Genomic DNA, 13719 nt, shown 5'->3' on the forward strand with positions numbered 1-13719 from the left:
TTGCTTCTCTCCTTCATTAATTTTCACCCATTGCTTCTTGTTCTACCCTTGGGTGCTTTGGAAAATAACTTGACTCCCTCTTCTTTGTGGGAGCCCCTAGCCCTTCTTTTCATTAAACTAGACATACCCAGTTTTGGCAACTGTTCTTCCTATGTTTTAGCTTCCAGTCCCCTTATCATCTTTGTTGCTCTTCTCTGCATTCTTTCTAGAGCCATGATGGCAAACCTATGGCATGCGTACCACAGGTGACATGCATAGCCATATCAGTGGGCAGGTGAGCTCAGCTCCGGCGTGCATGTGTGCTCTGGCCGGCTGATTTTCAGGCCTTCTGGGCCCACCAGAAGTAGGGAAACAGGCTGTTTCCTGCCTCCAGAGCAGGGGTCTCCAACCTTGGTCCCTTTAAAACTTGTGGACTTCAACTCCCAGAGTTCCTCAGCCAGCTTTGCTGGCTCTGGGAGTTGAAGTCCACGAGTCTTAAAGGAACCAAGGTTGGAGACCCCTGCTCCAGAGGGCCTTGTGGGGGGGGGGGGAAAGGCCGTTTTTCTCTCTCACCTGGCTCCAAAGCCTCTCTAGAAGTTGGGGGGGGCAAAAATGGCCTTCCCCACCACCCCCGGAGGTCCTCTGGAGGCCAAAAACAGCCCATTTGCCAACTTCCAGTCCCACCGGGGGGAGCAGGAGGGGTGTCGTGCACGTATGCGCGGAGGCAGGGTGCATAAAATTATGGGTGTGGCCATGTGCGACACCCCCCCCTCCCCTCCTGGCAAGCAATGGCAAAAAGGTTAGCCATCACTGTTCTAGAGTCTTCACATCTTTTTTACATCGTGGAGACCAAAACTGAATAGAACAGAACCGGATCATACTTGGTTTAAAGAGAGACCCTTAAATGAAAGGTCGAAGGTGGGACATGTTGGTCTATGAGTATTTTTTCCCCCTCAAACCATTTGCTTAGGATTGCTGTAATGACTCAAATTACAGGTAGTCCTTGACTTAACAACCGTTCGTTTAGTGACCGTTCAAAGTCACAGCGGCCCTGAAAAAAATGCCTTATGACCATTCTTCACATCTACGAGCATTGCAGCATTGCCATGATCACATGATCATAATTCAGACGATTGGTAACTGACTCATATTTGTGACGGTTGGCAGCATCCCGGGATCATGTGATCATCTTTTACGACCTTCTGACAAGCAAAGTCAATGGGGAAGCCAGATTCACTTAAAAACCATGTGACTAACTTAACTGCAGGGATTCACTTAACAACTTTGGCAAGAGAGGTCGTAAAACGGGGCAAGACTCACTTAATAAATATAGGAATAGGAATAGAAATTTTATTGACCAAATGCGATTGGCTGCACAAGGAATTTGTCTTGGTGCAGAGGCTCTCAGTGTACATAAAAGAAAAGATACTTTCATCAAGAACCATAAGGTACAACACTTAATGATAGTCATAGGCTACAAATAAGCAATCGGGAAACAATCAAATCAGTATAAATATATATAAATATACCGACTCTTGTGGTTATCATTTGCTGCCTTCCCAGTCTTTGTGTGTGTGATCTCACCTTAAAATATCACAACCGTGAGGGCCGTCCCCAGACAAGCAAGCTATGAAAATGTAGAAAGCCAGCATGTCAAGCAGTTATGGCAAGGGGTCCTTCCTCCCCCACCAGCCAAAGTGGCTTTGCTAAAAATAAGATGGAGCAAAGCAGGTCAGGAAGAACAGGTTTTTAAAGAGGCAGTTAAGTCTATGCAGCCAAAGCAATGAATTAAAAATTTGCAGGAACATTAAAGCACTGCCCAAGGCTGATGCAAGGCAAAAATGAAGGAATACCTTCAGGTTGGTGGTTCACTGTGCACTGCACAGCTACTCCAGGTAGGCCTGGATTGGGCCTCCCCTTCCCTTACCCAGCAAACCTTCCGGCTCACAGCTGCCCAGCCACTGTAGAGCAGTTTCCCTAAAGCAGGGGTCTCCAACGTTGGCAACTTTAAGACTTGTGGACTTCAGCTCCCAGAATCCCTCAGCCAGCAAAGCTGGCTGAGGAATTCTGGGAGCTGAAGTCCACAAGTCTTAAAGTTGCCAACGTTGGAGACCCCTACCCTAAAGGCATCTTTCAGATGATTTAGACCGATCGCAGCCAGTCCGGTTGCAGGCAACCCTGAGCGGAAGGGAAAATGCAACTGTGACCAACAATGACCAATTCTCAGTAGAGTGCAATGGTCTGTAACATAGTGATTCCCAATCTTGGCCATTTTAAAAGGCGTGGACTTCAATTCCCAGAATTCCACAGCCAGCATGGCTGGCTGAGGAATTCTGGGAGTTGAAGTCCACACCTCAAACATGCCAAGTTTGAGAAATATTAATCTTAACAGTTTGAATCTTCTAAGGGCCACCTCGCTTTGTTCCATGACACACTGAATTCATTGCATAATTAAATTTCATTGGATTTTAATCTTAATTCTATGATGCTGGTAGACTCTCCCTTCATCTATTTAGTGACCAAAGTTGCAACTGAAAAAAGTGACCTTTTTCACACTTAACAACTGTTGCAGCTTCCCCATGGTCACATGAACAAAATTCAGACGCTTGGAACTGACTCATATTTACGACAGTTGCAGCGTCTTGGGGGTCACGTGATCACTTTTTGCAACCTGACAAGCAAAGTCAATGAAGCCAGATTCACTTAACAACCAGTGGTGGGTTTCGCCCCGGTTCGGGCAAACCGGTAGCAGCAGCGGTGGGAGGCTCCGCCCACCCGCCTGGATGTCATCATGGACGCTCTGCGCATGCGCAGAAGCACTGCGCGTGTGCTCACAGTTCCAAATCGGTAGCGAAGGTAAGTGAAAACTACTACTGTTAACAACCGTGTTACTAAACAACTGTGACAAGAAAGACGATACAGTAGGGCAAAACTCGCTTCACAACTGTCTTGCTTAGCAACAGAAAGTTTGGCCTCAATTGTGGTCGTAAGTCAAGGACTACCTGGAGTTTAAAAAAATACTAGCAGTGAGCTTACGAGTTGTATTTGTCTTTCCTGGAACAACTTTCTGAATGTTTTAGCTCTCATAATAATAATAAGAGTTGGAAGGGACCTTGGAGGTCTTCTAGTCCAACCCCCTGTCCAGGCAGAAAACCCTACACCATTTCAGACAAATGGTTGTCCAACATTTTCTTAAAAATTTCCAGTGTTGGAGCATTCACAACTTCTGCAGACAAGTTGTTCCACGTATTGTTTCTAACTGTCAGGAAATTTCTCCTGAGTTCTAAGTTGCTTCCCTCCTTGATTAGTTTCCACCCATTGCTTCTTGTTCTACCCTCAGGTGCTTTGGAGAATAGTTTGACTCCCTGTTCTTTGTGGCAGCCCCTGAGATATTGGAAGACTGCTATCATGTCTCCCCTAGTCCTTCTTTTTGTTAAACTAGACATACCCAGTTCCTGCAACCATTTTTCATATGTTTTAGCCTCCAGTCCCCTAATCTTCATCAACTACAGGTAGTCCTCAACTTACGATCACAACTGGGATGAAAATTTCCTTTGTTGAGCTAGGTTTTTTTTTAAGTGAGTTGTGCCCAATTTTACAACCTTGTATTTTTTCCCCCCTGGTTAATCAAATAAGTGCAGTTGTTAAGTGAAAACATGTTATCATGGTCATTAAGGGAATCCAGCTTCCCACCATGACTTCGCTCGTCAGAAGCTGGTTGGGAAGGTCGCAAATGAAGATCACATGATCCCGGGATGCTCCAAACATTGCAAATGCATGCCTGGATTTTGATCACCTGACTGTGGGGCTACCACAACGGTTGCAAGTGTGACGATCCGCTGTAAGTCACATTTTTCAGTGCTGTTGTAACTTTGATTGGTCGCTAAGCAAATGGTTTGTAGAAAGTTAGAACCCACCCCTCTCCTAGAAGAATGACACATTGTGAGAAATATTTTAAAAGGTAGGATAAAACATTTCCCCTGAAAGAGAAATAAAAATCTTAAGGGAGACAGAAACTCAGAGCCCCAGCTCTCTGCGCCCCAGCAGATACTAAGCTGAGGCCAACTTTTAGAAATACAGATTTGGTGATCCATTACTCCCTGCAGCAAGGTCTGAAGAAAGGCAGGGTTAGCCCTCATCCACAATAGGAATTGCCCAACAAGCCCCTTCATTGCATGAGCCAAGCTTCAACCAAACTGGGGAACTCAGACAACCTACAGAGCCAGCTATGATCCCTACAACAGCCAACAGAATGCATGTTCTTGCACAGGAATAGGAAGCTCAAGTTCAAAGCCCAAGAGAAGGTAAAAAAACCTCTCACTCTCAACTCCATGTGATCAGCTGCACCAGGACCATCCATGTGGTTCTACTTCATCATTAAACCATCTTTCCAATCATCTTCCAGCCCTCAGCCACAATAGATATTACCCAATAGGCCCCTTCATTGCATCAGCCAAACCTCAACCAAACACAACTCAGACAAACTCCTAGGATTTGTACATGGTCCCATGGGAATCTGACAACAGCCAATAGAATACATGTTTTTGCACAGGAACAGGAAGCTCAAGTTCAATGTCTAAGAGAAGGTATAAAAACCTCTCACTCTCAACTCCATGTGGTCAGCTGCACCAGGACTATGTGCCTGGTGGTTCTGTTCATCATTAAGCCATCTTTCCAATCAGCCTCCAGCCTCCATTTTGTCTCCAGTGCCTTTCTCTCAGATTGAAACTGAACCAGATGGATATTTCTTCCAACAGGTTATAAGTAGAGGACTGCCTATAATATTAGGGAGTACAATTGCCTGATTGAATCTAGTAGCTACTTCAGTGGAGGACAAATGAGGCCAGTGGTGGATTTCCACTAAGAGAACCACAAACCTCGAAGGCACCAAGAAAGATGTTTACAACAGAGAAGTTGTCAGATGCTGCCCGTTTCGTCCTTTTCCATGTAAAGATGCCCAGGAGAGGCAGCCAATAAACTATTCTTCAATTTCTTCAAAATTAGGGTAGTGAGATGGTTCTCAGCACCAAAATCCAGCCAAAGAGAAGTACTGTGGTTGGAATAGTTGTGTAGAAGTTGTTGGGGGCAGCTACAAAGCCCTGAGCTATTCCTGCTGTTCCTTCTCACCATAACACAGGAGTGTCCAACCTCGGCTACTTTAAGACCTGCAGACTTCAACTCCCAGAATTCCCCAGCCAGCCATAACTGGGGTCTCAGAGTTCACCAGTCGGAAGTCTGGGATTTGAAGTCCCACAAGTCTTGATGTTTCCAAATGTGGACACCCCTGCTATTATAACATTTTGATTTTTAAAAAATATATATTTATTTCTCACATTTGTAGAGCCGCCCATCTCACATAAAAGTGACTTTGGGAGATAACCTACAAGATGTCATTATAGAACACTTTGTTGTTAGTTGCGGAGTCGTATCCAATCCATCGCGACCCCACGGACAACGTTCCTCCAGGCCTTCCTGTCTGTCCTCTACCATCCTCTGGAGTCCATTTAAGCTCACACCGACTGCTTCACCTACTCCATCCAGCCACCTCATTCTCTGTTGTCCCCATCTTCTTTTCCCCTCCATCATTTCCAGCGTTAGGCTCTTCTCCAGGGAGTCCTTCCTTCTCATTAGGTGGCCAAAGTATTTGAATGTCCTCTTCAGGATCTGGCCTTCTAAAGAGCAGTCAGGGTTGATCTCCTCTAGGACTGACTGGTTTGATCACCTTGCAGTCCAAAGGACTCGCAGGAGTCTTCTCCAGCACCAGAGTTCAAAGGCCTCAATTCTTTGGAGCTCAGCCTTCCTTATGGTCCAACTTTCACAGCCATCCATTGCAACAGGGAAAACCATTGCCTTGACTATACGTACTTTTGTTGGCAGGACGATGTCTCTACTTTTTAATATAGAACACTAAAAAAGGTAAAGGTTCCCCTTGCACATACATGCTAGTCGTTGTTGACTCTAGGGGGCAGTGCTCATCTCCATTTTTATTTATTTATTTATTTACATTTATATCCCGCCCTTCTCCGAAGACTCAGGGCGGCTTACAGTGTATAAGGCAATAGTCTCGTTCTATTTGTATATTTACAAAGTCAACTTATTGCCCCCCCAACAATCTGGGTCCTCATTTTACCTACCTTATAAAGGATGGAAGGCTGAGTCAACCTTGGGCCGGGCTTGAACCTGCAGTAATTGCAGGCTGCTGTGTTTTAATAACTACCACGGCCCTTTGGCTCAATCTCCATTGAGCCAGCACTGTCCGAAAACGTCTCCGTGGTCATGTGGCCGGCATGACTCAATGCCAAAGGCGCACGGAACGCTGTTACCTTCCCACCAAAGGTGGTTCCCATTTTTTCTACTTGCATTTTTACGTGCTTTCAAAACTGCTAGGTTGGCAGAAGCTGGGGCTCACCCCGTTACATGGCAGCACTAGGGATTCGAACTGCCGAATAGAATACTATTTAAAAGTCACCATTAAGACATAACTATAAAAAGGCACACACTTTTCTTGCTCTCAATAAAAAGTATTTCCAAACAAACAGATGTGGCTTTGGCTTGGATAAGGTTAATTTCAAATAGAACTTTGGGTTTCTGCAGGAAAAAAAAATGTCTCCCCCCAAGTATTAAGGCAGGGTTGCTTCACCCTCCCTGCCAAACAACAGCTTGACGTCCAGGATTGCTAATCGGCCGGCTGCTCCTGGTGCCAGTCCTGTGCCCGCTGCCCCAGATCAGGAAGCAAAGAGGGCAGAGCCACTCCCTGGCGGCTGAATTATGTAGCCGCCGCTAGACCGGGGTGAAAGAGAGAACAAGAAAGCCAAAGAAACAGACTCATTTGGCAGGGTTTTAGTTGGCACCGAATCACAATTTTTCCTGCCTCCCTGGCATGCCACAAATACCAATCCAGTAAGGCTAATTCTACATCAGAAATAAATTACTTAATTTTTTTAAGTGTCCCTTTCCTGGGCTCTTCATCCAAAGTAATATGTGCAATTACAAAAAAAGAAAAAAATTACAAAAAACTTTCCTGGACACAGCACTAGAGGAGCAAAGGATGAGGAGGGAAGAGGAAAATAATTTCAGAGGACGACTCTTAAACAAATGTAGTTGTTTTCTTAATGATCGGATGGGATAGAAATGAGCCCTCTTAGAGGTGGTGGTGTAATTCTTTTCTTTTCTTTTTTCCAGTTCATCTATGAGCTGTGCTTTGCCCTGTTCAGGGCAGGGAAGGGCATAAAATGAAGTGTAACTAAAACAACCTTTGAAATAAAACTGCATCTACAGCTGAATTGAGAGTACAACAGTGGTGGGAACCGGCCGGTATAACAACCGGTTCGGTGATCATGTGTATCGCATGCGTGCATGCGCTTTGTGTGTGCGTGCACAGTTTTGACAAAACTAAACTTCCGGGTTACTTCTGGGGACTAACACAACTGAGGCACGGCGATCCGCTCTGCCGTGTGAATCAGCTGAGAGGATAAAGGTAAGTAAAGCACGCAGGGGCGGGCGGGCCCATCTGATTGCCGGAGCTACCGGTACGCCCGAACCGGTCTAAACCAGCTAAATCCCACCCCTGGAGTACAACCTCTCTGAGACAACAATGTGCAACTTTCATCAACTTAAAGGCCACATCAGGGCTGAAATCCAGCAGATTCTGACAGGTTCTGGAGAACCAGTAGTGGAAATTTTGAGTAGTTCGGAGAACCGGCAAATACCACCTCTGGATGGTCCCAGAGTGGGGTAGGAATGGAGATTTTGCAATATCTTTTCCCCAGGAGTGGGGAGGGAATGGGGATTTTGCAGTATCCTCCCCTGAAGTGGGGTGGGAATGAAGATTTTCCAATAACCTTCCCCCTGGAGTGGGGAGGGAATGGGGATTTTGCCGTATCCTTCCCCTGGAGTGGGGAGGGAATGGGGATTTTGCAGTATCCTTCCCCTGAAGTGGGGTGGGAATGGAGATTTTGCAATATCCTTCCCCTGCCACGCCCACCAAGCCATGCCCACCAAGTCGCGCGAGTAAAAAAATTTGGATTTCACCACTGGGCCACACCATCATTCAATTTTTAATTAATGCTTATCCTCTGAAGGGTAAGATTCAACCCTGATGAGAAGAAAAGAAAAGAGAACGTTTACCAAACAATCCCTTATTCCAGGGGTCTGCAAACTTGGGTCTTTTAAGACTTGTGGACTTCAATCCCAGAGTTCCTCAGCCAGCCAAGCTGGGACTTGAAGTCCACAAGTCTTAAAAGAGCCAAGTCTGCAGACCCCTGCCTTATTCCATCCGTCCTCGAGATTCAGATTAGAGCCAATCCTGATTTGAATGTTAGAGGACAATTGCTATGTGCCACAAGAACACTGAATATTTCACAAGCATCTCTCTTCTTAATGATGAGACGGGCAGCATATAAATTTAATAAATGAATAATAATAATAATAACAATGTGTAATGAATTTTGGGGAGCATCCAAAAATAGCCACTCCAGTGTTTCCTGGATTGTCAACCTATCCACAGTAAGCAACAACCGGACAGAATAAGGAAGGGATGACCACATTCAGATGACCACACATTCAAAGGCAGCTTGCAATTCTTTGGGCTCTCAAGCGTAATAGCCGTTGTGTCGCGGTTGACTGAGCTAGGCTCAAGACAGATAAAATCCAAAGCACTTAAAAGCAAGACAAGAAACAATGGATGGAAACTAACGAAGGAGAGAAGCAACCTAGAACTAAGGAGAAATTTCCTAACAGGGAGACCAATCAACCAGTAGAAGTTTCCCTCCAGAAGTTGTGGGTATTTCAACACTGGAGGTTTTTAAGAGACTGGATAGGCATTTCAGTGGAATGGTATGGGGTCTCCTGTTTGAGAAGGGGGCTGGACTAGAAGACCCCCAAAGTCCTTTCCAATTCTCTTATTCTGTTCTGAGCTCTCTACGTACCCATCACCCTTCTGAGATTCCCACCATTTTTCTTCTTAGAGGTGGGGAACATCCAGGGGCGGGCTTCAAAAATCTTAGCAAGGGGTTCTCTGCCCAGTTAGAATAGAATAGAATAGAATAGAATAGAATAGAATAGAATAGAATAGAATAATTTAATTTCTATACCGCCCTTCTCCCGAAGGACACAGGGCGGTTTCCAGCCAAGTAAAAACACAATAAAACATACAATATACAGTTAAAAAACCCATTAAAAAACCTATTCAATTTGGCCCATTAGTTAAAATACACACTAGAACCGTAAAAAACCCAATTAAAATTACTAATAGTTTTATGCCAGCCCCGTGCAGAAGAATAAGTATGTCTTCAGCTCACGGCGAAAGGTCCGGAGGTCAGGAAGCTGTCGAAGTCCTGGTGGAAGCTCATTCCAGAGGGTAGGTGCCCCCACAGAGAAGGCTCTCCCCCTGGGGGTCGCCAGCGGGCATTGCTTGGCTGGCACCCTGAGGAGGCCCTCCTTATGGGAGCGCACGGGTCGATGGGAGGCACACGGTGGCAGCAGGCGGTCCCATAAATAACCCGGTCCTGAGCCATGGAGCGCTTTAAAGGTGGTAACCAACACCTTGAATTGCACCCGGAAGACCACAGGCAGCCAGTGCAGCTTGCGCAGGAGAGGTGTTATATGGGAGCCACGGGTAGCTCCCTCTATCACCCGCGCAGCCGCATTCTGGACCAGCTGGAGCCTCCGGGTGCTCTTCAAGGGGAACCCCATGTAGAGAGCATTGCAGTAGTTGCTGGGTGGGCATGGCCATGGTGGGCATGGCCTAGTTGACCTCCTGCACCATAGTGGGGGGGGGCTTTTTTGCCCTCCCCGGGCTCCAGAGGCTTTCCTTGAGCCTTCAGGGGGGCGAAAAGAAGCCTCCCCAGCCTCCGGAGCCCTCAGGAGGCCTTCCCGAATTTCTGGTAGGCCCGTTTTTCACCCTCCCCAAGCCTCCACATGTGCTGTGCACTTACCTGCATCCAAAACAGGCCATGTAGGGACTTCTGGGAAGGGAGAGGAGGGGTGGGCGGGGCCAGCCAAGAGTGGGATTTGGGGGTTCTCCAAACTGCACAGAATCTTAGCTAGAGGTCCTCCCGAACCCCTCCGAACCCCCAGCAGCCTACCCTTGGGAACATCACTATTGACAGTGGTACCTGAACAGCTGCGGGGCCTAGAGGTGGGAGCTCTTGCCTCACAATCAGGAGGTTGTGAGTTCGATCCTAGGTGCAGGCAGATGTAGGGTCTCCTGCTTGGGCAGGCGGTTAGACTAGATGACCTCCAAGGTCTCTTCCAACTCTGTTACTGTTACCTGCAAGGTCCCTTCCAACTCTGTAAATCTGTTAAACCTTCCCTGATGCCCTGTGATGCCAATCCTGAGTTATGGGCAGGAACGAAAGCAAGAATGGCAATCACAATAAAGGCCCAGGGCCCTGGGAAGAGAATAGAATAGAATAGAATAGATTTTTTTATTGGCCAAGTATGATTGGACACACAAGGAATTTGTCTTGGTGCATATGCTCTCAGTGTACATACAAGAAAAGATATGTTCATCAAGGTACAACATTTACAACACAAATGATGGTCAATATATCAATATAAATCATAAGGATTGCCAGCAACAAAGTTACAGTCATACAGTCATAAGTGGAAAGAGATTGGTGATGGGAACGATGAGAAGATTAATAGTAGAGCAGATTTAGTAAATAGTTTGACAGTGTTGAGGGAATTATTTGTTTAGCAGAGTGATGGCCTTTGGGAAAAAACTGTTCTTGTGTCTAGTTGTTCTGGTGTGCAGTGCTCTATAGCGTCGTTTTGAGGGTAGGAGTTGAAACAGTTTATGTCCAGGATGCGAGGGATCTGTAAATATTTTCACGGCCCTCTTCTAGATTCGTGCAGTAAACAGGTCCTCAATGGAAGGCAGGTTGGTAGCAAAATGTGTTAATTCTCCAAAACAACAGAAGGCAGAACAAGAAGCTTGTTATAGCCTCCGAACCTTTCGTCGCGAGCTTAAAACGCACTTATTCATCTGCGCGGGACTGGATTAGATTTTAAAGTTATTGGTTTTAAGGGGTTTTTTATTATTTATATTGTTTTTAAATTAGGCAATAGAATAAGTTTTTTAATTGTTGTTTTTTAATTTGTATTTATATGTATTTTAACTGCCTGTGAACCGCCCTGAGTCCTTAGGGAGATAGGGCGGTATATAAATTTGAAAAAATAAATAAATAAATAAATAAATATAGAGGAAGCTTTTCGGTGGAAGCTAAAGAGAGATTCAACCTAGAAGTAAGGAGAAATTTCATAACGGTGAGATTAATCGATGGAATAGCTTGCCTATCCCAATGGAATAGCACTTTGTGGTGCTCCATTGCTGGAGGGTTTCAAGAAATTATTGGACAACCGTTTGACTAGGATGGTACAGGTAGTTCTCGAGTTACGACCGCAATTGAGCTCAACATTTCTGTCGTTAAGGGAGACATTTGTTAAGCGAGTCTTGCCCCGTTTTATGACCTTTCTTGCCAGTTTTTAAATGAATCACTGAAATTGATTAAGTTAGCAATCCGGTTGTGAAGCAAATATGGCTTCCCCCTTGACTTTGCCTGTCAGAAGGTCGCAAAAGGGAGTCACATGACCCCGGGATATTGCAACCGTCAAAAATACGAACCTTTCCCAAGCTTCTGAATTTTGATCACCTGGCCACAGGGGCGCTGCAACGGTCGTAAGTGTGAAAAACGGTCATAAGTCACTTTTTTCAGGGCCGTTGTATCTGTGAATGGTCATTAAATGACAGGGCGTCAGTCGAGGACTACATCTATAACAGGGGTCTCCAATCTTAGCAACTTTAAGCCTGGTGGACTTCAACTCCCAGAATCCCCCAGCCAGCAAAGCTGGGGTCTCCAACCTTAGCAACTTTAAGCCTGGTGGACTTCAACTCCCAGAATCCCCCAGCCAGCAAAGCTGGGGTCTCCAACCTTAGCAACTTTAAGCCTGGAGCAGGGGTCTCCAACCTTGGCAACTTTAAGCCTGGTGGACTTCAACTCCCAGAATCCCCCAGCCAGCAAAGCTGGGGTCTCCAACCTTGGCAACTTTAAGCCTGGTGGACTTCAACTCCCAGAATCCCCCAGCCAGCAAAGCTGGGGTCTCCAACCTTGGCAACTTTAAGCCTGGTGGACTTCAACTCCCAGAATCCCCCAGCCAGCAAAGCTGGGGTCTCCAACCTTAGCAACTTTAAGCCTGGAGCAGGGGTCTCCAACCTTGGCAACTTTAAGCCTGGTGGACTTCAACTCCCAGAATCCCCCAGCCAGCAAAGCTGGCTGGGGAATTCTGGGAGTTGAAGTCCTCCAGGCTTAAAGTTGCCAAGGTTGGAGACCCCTGCTCTATAAGACCTTCTGCCTTAGGCAGGGGGTTGGACTAGAACAGGGTCTCCAACCTTGGCAACTTTAAGACTTGGGGAGTTTAGCAAAGCTGGCTGAGGAACTCCGGGAGTTAAAGTCCACAAGTCTTAAAGTTGCCAAGGTTGGAGACGCCTGGATTGGAAGATATAGCTTGCCTTCAGATGATGTGAACGCCTTATTTTACCGCAACCGAGTCAGAAGTCAATACTTCTTTTTCTTTCTTTTTTCTTATCCCTCACTTCTCTTTCCCTCTTTCGCCCCCCCCCCAACTGCTTTTCTATTTACTTTTGTAATTTTACAATGTTTTATAACTCAATAAAAACGTTAAACTCAAGAAGCGGTGGGCGCTTCATCACTGGAAGCTTTCAAGAAGAGACTGGACCGCCATCAGTCAGAAAGGATATAGGCCGGGGTCTCCTCCTTGACCAAGGGGTTGGACTAGATGATCTCCAAGGACCCTTCCAACTCTTTGTTATTCTGCTGTTCAGATCTCAGGGGTTTCCCTTCCACGATCCCTTTGATTCAGTGGTGAAATCCAAATTTTTTTGACTACTGGTTCTGTGGGCGTCTCTTGTTGCGTGTGGCAGGGGAAGGATACTGCAAAATCCCCATTCCCTCCACATTCCTGGGGGAAGGATACTGCAAAATCTCCATTCCCTTCCCACTCCAGGGGAAAGGATATTGCAAAATCTCCTTTCCCTCCCCACTCCAGGGGAAGGATACTGCAAAATCCCCATTCCCTCCCCATTCCAGGGGAAGCATACTGCAAAATCCCCATTCCCTCCTGAGGGAAGGATACTGCAAAATCCCCATTCCCACCCCCTCCAGGGGAAGGATACTGCAAAATCCCCATTCCCACCCCCTCCAGGGGAAGGATACTGCAAAATCCCCATTCCCACAGAACTCCAGGAGAAGGATATTGCAAAATCTTCATTCCGTCCCCACTCCTGGGGGAAGGATATTGCAAAATCCCCATTCCCTTCCCACTCCTGAGGGAAGGATACTGCAAAATACCCATTCCCCCCCCACTCCTGGAACCAGCCAGAGGTGGTATTTGCCGGTTCTCCGAACTGCTTAAAATTTCCGGTACCGGTTCTCCAGAACCTGTCAAAACCAGCTGGATTTCACCCCTGCTTTGCTTCCACGTTAAACAAATAATTCCCTCAACACTGTCAAACTATTTACTAAATCTACACTACTATTAATCTTCTCATCGTTTTCATCACCCCTCTCCTTCCACTTATGACTCTATGACTGTAACTTTTTGTTGCTATCATTAAGGGTTAAATTGCAACCTATGACCATCATTTGTGTTGTAAAGGTTGTACCTTTGATGAAGGTATTTTTTTTTCTTTTATGTCCACTGAGAGCAGATGCACTAAAA

This window comes from Ahaetulla prasina, chromosome 2, assembly GCF_028640845.1.
Source record: "Ahaetulla prasina isolate Xishuangbanna chromosome 2, ASM2864084v1, whole genome shotgun sequence".
NCBI classification, from domain to species: Eukaryota; Metazoa; Chordata; class Lepidosauria; order Squamata; family Colubridae; genus Ahaetulla; species Ahaetulla prasina.